This window comes from Triticum dicoccoides, chromosome 2A, assembly GCF_002162155.2.
Source record: "Triticum dicoccoides isolate Atlit2015 ecotype Zavitan chromosome 2A, WEW_v2.0, whole genome shotgun sequence".
Taxonomy (NCBI): domain Eukaryota; kingdom Viridiplantae; phylum Streptophyta; class Magnoliopsida; order Poales; family Poaceae; genus Triticum; species Triticum dicoccoides.
In genome coordinates this window covers 634,623,443-634,635,181 of record NC_041382.1, presented here as the reverse complement: position 1 = coordinate 634,635,181, position 11,739 = coordinate 634,623,443, and the positions used below count along the sequence as shown (strand labels likewise).

At 40.6% G+C, this 11,739-nt stretch overlaps 1 long non-coding RNA gene across 1 annotated transcript; it reads right to left on the bottom strand.

Annotated features, from left to right (window-relative positions):
- Positions 1-8,174: 8,174 nt before the first annotated feature.
- On the bottom strand, positions 8,175-8,716 carry LOC119359739. Its single transcript, XR_005172645.1, has 3 exons — positions 8,613-8,716; positions 8,494-8,516; positions 8,175-8,342 (listed from the first exon to the last, which is right to left on the bottom strand). It is a non-coding gene; the product is annotated as an uncharacterized LOC119359739 (long non-coding RNA).
- Positions 8,717-11,739: the final 3,023 nt, after the last annotated feature.

Genomic DNA, 11,739 nt, shown 5'->3' with positions numbered 1-11,739 from the left:
TTACCTCATTGACGTTCGAGAGCACAAAGACTCGCGTAAGTCGGAGGAGGAGACCCCGCCGGCCGTGGAACATTGCTCAACTTCGACCATACTACACCTGAGCCACCGGCTCTCATCATGTACATACTTTAACATTGTATATACGATGATAAGCAATAAAGTAAGACCATCGGTCTCTTTTCTTTTCAAAGATTATGCATCTTTGTTATTTCTTATTTTCAAAAGACTATTAAGGACTTATGATCATATTCGAATCTAGCTGCAATATCATGGTCACTTGGGGGCTTCATGTTCAAACATAGGTCATATTTGAACCAAAGAGAACATAGCTGTTGTAACCCACTTGATCGGCTCAAGGCCAAACCCACTTGGGGGCTTCTTGATCGTATCCGAATCATAGCTTAACCCCTTTTGGGTCCGACTTGGACCGTATTCGAATCAGGGTCGTTAAAAACCTCTCAAGGTCATTTGGGGGCTTCCTGTTCAAACATAGGTCGTATTCGAACCAAAGAGAACATAGCTGTCGGTACCCTCTTGATCGGCGCAACGCCAAAGCCACTGGGGGCTATATGGTCGTATTCGAACCTTAGCTTAACCCCTTTGGTCCGTTTTACTGATCGTATTCGAATCAAAAGCCCTCAACCTTTTCAATACAAGGATAAATTATACTTATTATCTGTTGTTTACCTTCTAGATTTTGTTGTCTTCAATATTACAAATGATTAGCCTGGTCTTCTTCGTTGGCTCGACTATTTGACAACACAGCCACCAAGGTATAATGATCATTGAGTATTCATAAGCATTGAGTTCTCATAAAGTTTGAATTGTCAACTTCATTACCCGGATTATTCAAGCCGGTGGTCTAAGGATCAAAGGTACAAGTATGGCTATTACTTATACGCAATTGCCTGTTGTATTAACTAAAGAGTTAGTTTCAGCTCTTGTCCTTTATTTATGTATATCTGTTTCTGTTTTCCATTATGGTAAACGTATTGGCTATAAGCCGGGTGTTTTAAACCGTTTGGTTCTAAGTCGCCAAGCCAGTCTTTTATTTTGTCTCTACAGTAACAGAGTTCAAATATTACAAAAACAATCATCAAATACGATGCATATATTACCATCAGGACATATGAAGTCACACACAGTGTTTTATGCACGATGGCATAGGCAAGGCATTCCGTGTTTTCACATCTAAACTATTACAAGGCTTTTTATAAACCCATGAAGATGGCTATTGCTGCTCCCTTGCCGGTTCACCGCCCTCTATTGGCTGGAAGTTGGGTTTTGACCAGTTAAAACCATTCATGGCGACAAATTCTGCTTCTTCATCGATCAGGCCGGCCGGGTCAACTTCCGGGGCAAATGTATTTTCTCTTACAGGCGGGAGCAAATCTGTCACTTTATACGAGGGAGTTGCCATCTTCTTATTTTCAGCATCAAAACCCGGCTGATACTTGTCGATGTTGTTTTCATCTCCAAGAATAGTTACCTGAGCCCGGACTCCGCGCACGCAAGCCATGAAGACATCCTGTTCAAAGGGAGATCCGTCTTCCTTCACGGTGCGATAGCCTCTCGCCACATCCATCGGGTCTAGATCTGGCACCCAAGCCTTGGAGCGGCTCAGGGCAGTCAAAGCTCCGACTCTTGCACATGAGCGCTTCACTTCTTGGAACCTGGCGGGTAGGATTGACAGTTTCTTTAAGACGTCACTGAGCCGGTTGGGTCCTTGATTACTGTAACACCCCGAGAATCACCCTACAGTTATCTCCTGCCTAATGATGCCATGTCATCATAATCAAGTTGCTAAACCTCACTTTGATCCTAATCGAGTTCAAATTCATAGTTTAAAATAAAGTCAAAATAATATTTCTTCAAACAGAAAAAGAAAATGTTCGCAATGTTGCAAATAATCACTTAGTATTTTCAGGGAGAAACGTGCATTTAATGAAATGTTAAGTGCCCGAAAACAATTGAAAACAGGGACCAAATCAATATTTTAAGTGCCTTTTTTAATTATAAAAATTTCCAAACTTTTTCAAATAGCTCCCAAACGTTTGCGAAAGTGTATAAATTTGCAAAGTAAATTATGGGCAAATATTCATATATTGATAAAACTAGTTTACTATTAAACTTAAGTAAAAAAAAGAGAAAATGAAACAAAAATAGAAGGGAAAGACTCTCTGTTTAACTTAGGAGCTAATCCCCAATTAGAACAAGCCTCTTTGTTAGTTTATATATATATATATATATATATATATATATATATAGAAAGTCTATTTAATATCCAGGGTGAAGAATTAGTAATTCTTCATCCCGGTCAAACGACCCAGCCCCACCCAGCCGGCACGCAATTTGACTCCATCGCAGCCGCCCGCCCGCACCGCTCTCCAGCCGAGGTTTCTTTTTAGTAAATCCAGCCGAGGTAATTTATTCCCCCTGCCAACTGGTTTTTTACGATGCACTTTAGCCATTTTGGAGCTCACCCCACTCCCCACAATTTCTAAAACTATTGGGAGTGGAAACGGCGAGAGGTTTGGAGGTGAGCGGCGGTAGGTTTCGGCGGCGAGCCGACGGCAGTTGCGGGTGGATTTGGGTGTGGGCGACGCCGAAGGTGGCCCCGTTGGCTGGCTGCAGCATTTCCAGAGGCTTCCCGGCGTGTGGCAGCCTCGTCGCCTGGCGGCCGTGCCATGAGACCATGACCCGCCTCCACCCTCCGCTCCCTTGGTTGCGCTGGCGATGGCCCGGCCTGCCTTGCCATTCCCCGCCCCCGAGATCCTGCCATGTCCTGTCGTCATCGCACCGGCGCCAGAACCCATCCCACTTTTCTCTTTTTGTTGCGCACAGCAGTAGGAGGTCTCCGTTTGGAGCCAGGGTCGCGGCCCCCTACCTCCGACCAGCGAAAGCAGACCCCGCGTAAGATGCGCGGTTGCAGCAGCAACATCTATTCCACACCCTTACTTCTTCAACCAGCTGGACGAGGCTCCATGGCCTTCATGCCCTAGCTGCTGCCCTCTGGTCTGGTTTTTCTCGTTTCCTCTTTCCTTCTCTCCCTCTGTATGTGTGTGCATGCGTGCGTCTGTGTTCTTCTTATTAGTCATTACTAAAGTTTAGATTAATTGGTGTTATGCAGGACGAGTATTGTGCAGGAAGCCCAGGAGTCAATTTATATCTTATCTGACCATCTTAGATATTTCCTTATTTCTTAGGTTTGTGATTTGGCTTTGGCCTGTGTATAAGTTTATTCCCAATTAGGAATCCACTACTGTACCATGGTAGCATTTATCTCATTTTGAATCTCAAAGGTATTTTAGAAATCCCATATTAATCATTTAATTTATGACATAGTTGGATAATCATGAAACAAAATTTGTTGATTTGATGGTTGCAAACCTATATTTTTTCATCTTTCAAATGCCATGTAATGTTTCTCATAGGCTCGACATATACATATTGGCCTAAATCTGCATTTGTGTTTGGTTGTCTATCTAAATTTAGTTTCTTCCATTAATTTTGATGGTGTATTTCTCCCAGAACTTAGATATACAGTTGTTAGATGAATTTAATCGTAGAATGACGATCTTCTTTCCATGTCATGCAAAAACAGCAACCTTCTCTTTTTTATGTTGTTATTTAAAAAATGTTCCATGTATACTGTTGTTAGCTGAATTTAATCGGGGACTGATCTGGTTTCCATGCCAGGAGCATGTATTGATTTATTCTCCCATGGGAAGTATCTGCTCCATGCTCCAGTTTGGTCAAATTTAGTAAGAAATTCAGTTAGCTGAATTTAGATAGATTGCCCATATGCAGAGGTGAGGCATTGTATTTTTTATTTTGATCTCAGCCCCGTATTTATTTGTTTATTAGGGCATAGCTATCCTACAAGCTAAATACTCGTTTCAAGCCGAGATGATCTTGTCGCTACCTTCCCCTCTCCATAATACACGATCGCTAGTGACACCTGCATCAATGACGACGACTGCTTGGTTCTCTCCTGTAAGTATTCCTCCATCATCCTCTTTTTTCTCTTCCTCTTCCTCGTCTGAAAATATAGGTTCTGAGATTTCTATCTCTCCCAGGCTCCCCTCCTCCTGATTCTTTTATTGGGTTATGTTAGATGTTTGTAAAATTGACAAGAGTTTTTGGTAAAAAAATTACTTTTGTTTAGGCACCATGCCACTGCAAAGATTATTGTAGTACCTTCAATATTGCCCCCTCCTTTTTCTGCAAAATGTGTAAATGTAGTTAAGAGTACGGAAAACATGAGATCTTTGTTTGAAAAACCTTCAGACATCTTTGTTTTTGGGTATCAAAGTTCAGTGTTATTGCTGCTCTGACATAGTGTTTTCATGGTGAAAAAGTGGACTGCTAATGAAGAAATATAAATTTTGTCAAATGAGTAGAAAGTGTTTAAATTCAGCAACTGTCTACATTTCAACAAATAAAGTGATGTAAGGTATTCAGGTTTTTGCTACCAACGAGAATTTACATGAGTTTTGGCATTAACTTACTGCTTAATTGTTGTCGTGCTGATTGTTTCTCTTTGGTTTCAGAAGCATATGTACTGTTGGACTGTTCATAAACTATTTGACTACGGATTTCCATGGGATTACATCTCAATCTACCTAATGTTGATGCACTATCAAAACTAATTCAGTACTATTTTTGTCATATTTTTGGCTAAAATACCACCCATCCCTTGACTGTATGTTCTTTCATATGTACTATAATCTGGAAGCATAATTAAAATATTTTCTTTTAAGTTGATGGTCATTATTTTGCAGCTGAAGGTTTATATGATATGTGCATAATCGTATAAAAAGTATTCAACTACTTGTATGCACTAGTCGATTTTTTGAACAATGTTTGACTTATTAGTTCATCCGAAATAGACATGGACTCTGTCTCAATATTTTGTTTCTTCTCATATGCTATTTGTGGTCACCCCAAAATATTTTCCACTGAGATCAGGGTGCCATTTGGAAGCAATGCAAACCTTGCATGTATGAGCAATTTCAGGTCTCAATACTTTGATAGTGACATAAAGCTACCTATCGCCAACTTTTTGTGTTCAGATCTGAGACAAATAACCAAGAGAAAGGAAGAAGGCAAGGTATGTGCCCACTAACTCCTAACGAGGTAGGGCTATTGTTGGGAGCATTAGGCCACGGAAGCAATGTCCATATTTATGCTGCTTCTAGCAAGGTGGAGAAGATACTTTACCAGTCCTCAAAGCGCTCTATTCATATTTCCATACAGAAGGATCATTGTCAAGTAAAGATGAGTTGACTCCATTTTTGCCACACTCATCTCTCATGACTTCAATCGATTTCATTTTCTATGATGGAATTGATTCTGACAATAATGGCAACATGGCCAGAATACTTGCTATTGCTGGACCAAGGTGATGCTCTGATGCTTCTGTTGTTTCGTTGCACACATCCCTGTTGGCTATATCTCTTAGTTCATTGTGAATTATGACACTGCTTTCCGCATGAGATATATTGGTCACAATAAAATGTTAAACAACTCTACATTACAATGGATCTATGTCATGGGATGAATTCTCATCACAGGTGCGAGTAGTCCAGAAAGGATCTATGGGACATTCCATGGAAGTCATAACAGAAGAGGCGAATTCTATGCCAACCCTACTACCTCTTCTGTTATGATAAGAAACAAAATATTCACAATGGAGGAAAGACTAAAGATGACCCCTGGAGGAGCGAAGAATTCCGAAGATAATCCCACCAGGACAAAAGTGGTGATTGATATTGGGGCTGGAGATGATTCTTTTGTCAGATAGGAGGTTTCTGAGCTAGAGGAAATCCTGATTAGTTGAGTTATTTTGCAACTCAAAGAAATTTGTTAAAGTTATTTGCATAGAAGTGGTGTATGTGGTATATTAAAAATTCAGAAAATTTCTGATTTTATTTGGTTGGATTTTGGTGTATGCATGAACTTTCCTTCTTATTATAGTGTATTGCATCTTATTTTGGCCTGCACTGTGTTTCACTAAATTTTCACTGTAATCCGAGAATTTTAGAGTTTCAAGATTCAGAGATACGTATTTACCAAGACACATACTATCATATCAGAGCTGAATCAAGACACATACTATCATATTCTAATTACGCCAATAGAGCCACCAAATCAAATAGATAAGTAGAACTCACCTCACGGAGAACGCTGAAGACGCAAACTGAGAAGAAAGGAGTTCCTTCACATTGATAGTATTAAGATTTAAGAGAATATAGTGCATTCTGAATTGTCATATCAGCAATCTTTTTGTTTGTCGTCTATAACTATCAAGATGATCCGGTAGACAACCATCAGGCAGAATACTAGAGGAAGATACAAACAGGAAGAATATCTTAATAATCCAAGAAATAAACACGATTTTTCTTGGATACACTCAACAAAGATACTTGTTGACAAGCCTATCACAATCTGCTAAAAAACATACACAAATTAGAACAAATTTCCAGTGGTACTTCTACAAGGAAATTCAACAAGCTCTCACATGGAACAATTTTATCGATAGAATATTTCAAAAGGTAAATGCATTGCACCCCAATCAAGTATTCACTATACATCATGAAAAAGATTACGGTGAAATCTTTGCCTTATTGTTACAATTTTTGCTATTTGTCAGAGTGAATCACCAAAGAAGAGCTGAATGACATGTTCAATTCATGGCGTAAAAATTTAGAGTTCTTCAACTTCTTATGGCACTGGCAGCTTCAGTTGGGCTTCTGAATTCGCGGCGATCATCGACAGGTTGAGCTACTGCACGTGCTTGTGGTTGTGCTTGTTCTCATAGGTGACATGCATGATCCCGGCATTACCGCAATACAACACCATGTGCTTCTTCCCAGCGTAGTCCTTGATGCTGCTGCATCTGTAGAACCCCCATGCACTATATTAGTTCATACTGAATCACTTTATTTAGTTAGCACCTAAAATGAAAGGGTGCTCATCTCATCTTATGCTAAGTAATATGCATGAAACCCCTATAGCATAATGCTGATGGGTCAAACATCTGAAGCTTTGGTAATATGAATGCCCAACAGTTTCAAGAAAGAAATCAACACATAGATAATTGGAGTAAGAAATGAAACTGTGGTGTTTTCCATTAAAATTTCCTTTAGTGAAAACATTCTAGGCAGAAAATGGTATTCTAAAGACAACAACCCAACCAGAAAAATGGAAATAAGAATTATTCTAGTACCAACATCTATGGTTGAAAAGAAACCTACTCCCTCCATTTCTAAATATAAGTCTTTTTCGAGATTTATGTAGTCCATATTGGAATCTAAAAAGGCTTATATTTAGGAATGGAGGGTGTAATATTTAAGGTAAAAACTGGATATACCCATATACACATAAATTTCTTTTATCTGTATAGAACAAGTAGTAACATCATGAATCTCAAACTGAAGACAATGGCCTGTCAACTAATTGAAGCTTCTAGTTAGATCCATGCATAATAGAGGCAGAAGATATAGAAACACGTTCATATGAGAGCTAACTACACTTTATTTTGCATGGAGAGGGTCATCTATTCCTGAATTACAAAATTCAGCATCCAATTGATTGATAAGATTGATTTTAGTCCTCAAAAAATGTATTGATGAATTTCTATCCAAACCTATACAAAAACTGCAAGTTCTGACATTCTACATTGCCCAAACAATATATGGACCATGATGCAGGTGAGCAAATGTACAACTGTCTTTTGAGTTCCTTGCAGATTGCAAAAGGAAACAAGAACAGTGAAGCAGCCGCTAATTTGTATTACTAATTGTGGAAATTCATCAATACATTTGTTGAGCACTAAAAGATTATCATCTTTTTTCAATTGTGAAAAGTGGCATGCCTGGGATGCCTTTGGTGATATAATTTCTACCTGAAAATTAATGACATAATTTCATAATTTTTATGTGAAAATCAATGGTGGCACACAAGCAGCTCAAAATTGATAGGAAACTCTACAAGAAGTATGTCAAGTATTTAGTTCAACTCCAACATGAGGTATACGTATATCTACTTTAAATCCATACCTGGATGATAGGAAAGTCACATATGCACTCTAAACAAACAGAAATCCCAGAAATCATTTCTTCTATCTCTAGTAGGAAATTTTAGCAGCACCTCCAGGATCTACATTAGGTACTAACATTACAAGAATGTTCGGAGGAGCACTAGCTCTATAGGTATGACTCTAAGTAATAGAACAAGGACTTTTCTGAACAATACAAGTTATTTGCAGTGAGATTTGCACATCATGTAGTGTGGTACAAACCTATATTCTAGAACAAATTCTTTCTCCCATAGCTTCCCTAAAAAAGGGCAAGGAAAATCCAATGAGTTTGATAAGGCATCAAGCCATAGAACCAAAGTTGACTCACAAAACAGGAATTCTGCAGAGAAAATATAGTATGTTTTGATGGAGTTCATCGTCATTGATGACAGCAGGTAGAGCAGACTTACAAGGTGAGGCCTCACCTGGATCCCTACAACAAAAATATTGAACTCTTGAGCTAAAGAATTAGTTGTGCTTCAATTTAAGGATACAACATGAAGAAACTACACTAGTTGGAGACAAATACCTTTCTTTGGGATTGAATATTGGCATATCCCTGAAAATAAGGAAACAATAGAAGAACTTAGACAAAAAAATTACCATCTAGCCAGCACCCAAACTACAAGCTGAAGAAAAATTGCAAGTAGCTAGATGCTGAGGTTGCAGCCATGCTAGCTTTGTGGCAGACGCCGCAGAACAAATTCTCATAATATGAGGCCTTAGCATAAGCATTTTAAATTTCACATAGCATGTTCAATTTCATCCTGCTATCATCACAGCAGGCACGAGTTACTTCTTGACAAGTGATTACCCCATCACAACTTACTGAAGGAAATATGCCCTAGAGGCAATACTAAAGTTATTATTTGTTTCCTTATATCATGATAAATGTTTATTATTCATGCTAGAATTGTATTAACCGGAAACATAATACATGTGTGAATACATAGACAAACAGAGTGTCACTAGTATGCCTCTACTTGACTAGCTCGTTAATCGAAGATGGTTATGTTTCCTAACCATGAACAAAAGAGTTGTTATTTGATTAACGGGATCACATCATTAGAAGAATGATGTGATTGACATGACCCATTCCATTAGCTTAGCACACGATCGTTTAGTATGTTGCTATTGCTTTCTTCATGACTTATACATGTTCCTATGACTATGAGATTAAGCAACTCCCGTTTACCGGAGGAACACTTTGTGTGCTACCAAACGTCACAACGTAACTGGGTGATTATAAAGGAGCTCTACAGCTGTCTCCAAAGGTGAATGTTGGGTTGGCGTATTTCGAGATTAGGATTTGTCACTCCGATTGTCGGAGAGGTATCTCTGGGCCCTCTCGGTAATGCACATCACATAAGCCTTGCAAGCATTACAACTAATAAGTTAGTTGTAAGATGATGTATTATGAAATGAGTAAAGAGACTTGCCGATAACGAGATTGAACTAGGTATTAAGATACCGACGATCGAATCTCGGGCAAGTAACATACCGATGACAAAGGGAACAACGTATGTTGTTATGCGGTCTGACCGATAAAGATCTTCGTAGAATATGTGGGAGTCAATATGAGCATCCAGGTTCCGCTATTGTTTATTGACCGGAGACGTGTCTCGGTCATGTCTACATTGTTCTCGAACCCGTAGGGTCCGCACGCTTAAGGTTTCGATGACAGTTATATTATGAGTTTATGAGTTTTGATGTACCGAAGGAGTTCAGAGTCCCGGATGAGATCGGGGACATGACGAGGAGTCTCGAAATGGTCGAGACATAAAAATTGATATATTGGATGACTATATTCGGACATCGGAAAGTTTCCGAGTGATTCGGGTATTTTCGGAGGTACCGGGGAGTTACGGGAATACGAGGAAGAAGCAATGGGCCTTAATGGGCCTTAGTGGGAAGGACCAGGAGGTGGCGCGCGCCCCTCCCAAGCCCAGTCCGAATTGGACAAGGGGTTTGGTGCGCGGCCCCTCTCTCCCTTCCTTCCCCTCTTCCCCCCTTTCCCCCCTTCTCCTAGTTGGACTAGGAAAGGTGGAAACCTACTCCAACTAGGAGTAGGAATCCTACTCCTCCTTGGCGCGCCCACAAGGGCCGGCCGGCCTCCCCCTTGCTCCTTTATATACGGGGGTAGGGGGCACCCCAAAGACACACAAGTTGATCCACGTGATCGTTTTCTTAGCCGTGTGCGGTGCCCCCTTCCACCATAATCCTCGATAATATTGTAGCGGTGCTTAGGCGAAGCCCTGCGACGATAGAACATCAAGATCGTCACCACGCCGTCGTGCTGACGGAACTCTTCCCCGACGCTTTGCTGGATCGGAGTCCGGGGATCGTCATCGAGCTGAACGTGTGCTAAAACTCAGAGGTGCCGTAGTTTCGGTGCTTGATCGGTCGGGCCGTGAAGACGTACGACTACATCAACCGCGTTGTGCTAACGCTTCCGCTGTCGGTCTACAAGGGTACGTAGATCACACTCTCCCCTCTCGTTGCTATGCATCACCATGATCTTGAGTGTGCGTAGGAAATTTTTGAAATTACTACGTTCCCCAATAGTGGTATCAGAGCCTAGGTTTTATGTGTTGATGTTATATCCACGAGTAGAACACAAGTGAGTTGTGGACGATATAAGTCATACTGCTTACCAGCATGTCATACTTTGGTTCGGCGGTATTGTTGGACGAAGCGGCCCGGACCGACATTACGCGTACGCTTACGCGAGACCGGTTCTCCCGACGTGCTTTGCACAAAGGTGGCTAGCGGGTGATAGTTTCTCCAATTTTAGTTGAACCGAGTGTGGCTACGCCCGATCCTTGCGAAGGTTAAAACAACACCAACTTGACAAACTATCGTTGTGGTTTTGATACGTAGGTAAGATTGGTTCTTGCTTAAGCCCGTAGCAGCCACGTAAAACTTGCAACAAGAAAGTAGAGGACGTCTAACTTGTTTTTGCAGGGCATGTTGTGATGTGATATGGTCAAGACATGATGCTAAATTTTATTGTATGAGATGATCATGTTTTGTAACCAAGTTATCGGCAACTGGCAGGAGCCATATGGTTGTCGCTTTATTGTATGCAATGCAATTGCGCTGTAGTGCTTTACTTTATCACTAAGAGGTAGCGATAGTCGTGGAAGCATAAGATTGGCGAGACGACAATGATGCTACGATGGTGATCAAGGTGTCGTGCCGGTGACGATGGTGATCACGACGGTGCTTCGAAGATGGAGATCACAAGCACAAGATGATGATGGCCATATCATATCACTTATATTGATTGCATGTGATGTTTATCTTTTATGCATCTTATCTTGCTTTGATTGACGGTAGCATTTTAAGATGATCTCTCACTAATTATCAAGAAGTGTTCTCCCTGAGTATGCACCGTTGCGAAAGTTCTTCGTGCTGAGACACCACGTGATGATCGGGTGTGATAGGCTCTACGTTCAAATACAACGGGTGCAAAACAGCTGCACACGCAGAATACTCAGGTTATACTTGACGAGCCAAGCATATACAGATATGGCCTTGGAACACGGAGACCGAAAGGTCGAGCGTGAATCATATAGTAGATATGATCAACATAGTGATGTTCACCAATGAAACTACTCCATCTCACGTGATGATCGGACATGGTTTAGTTGATT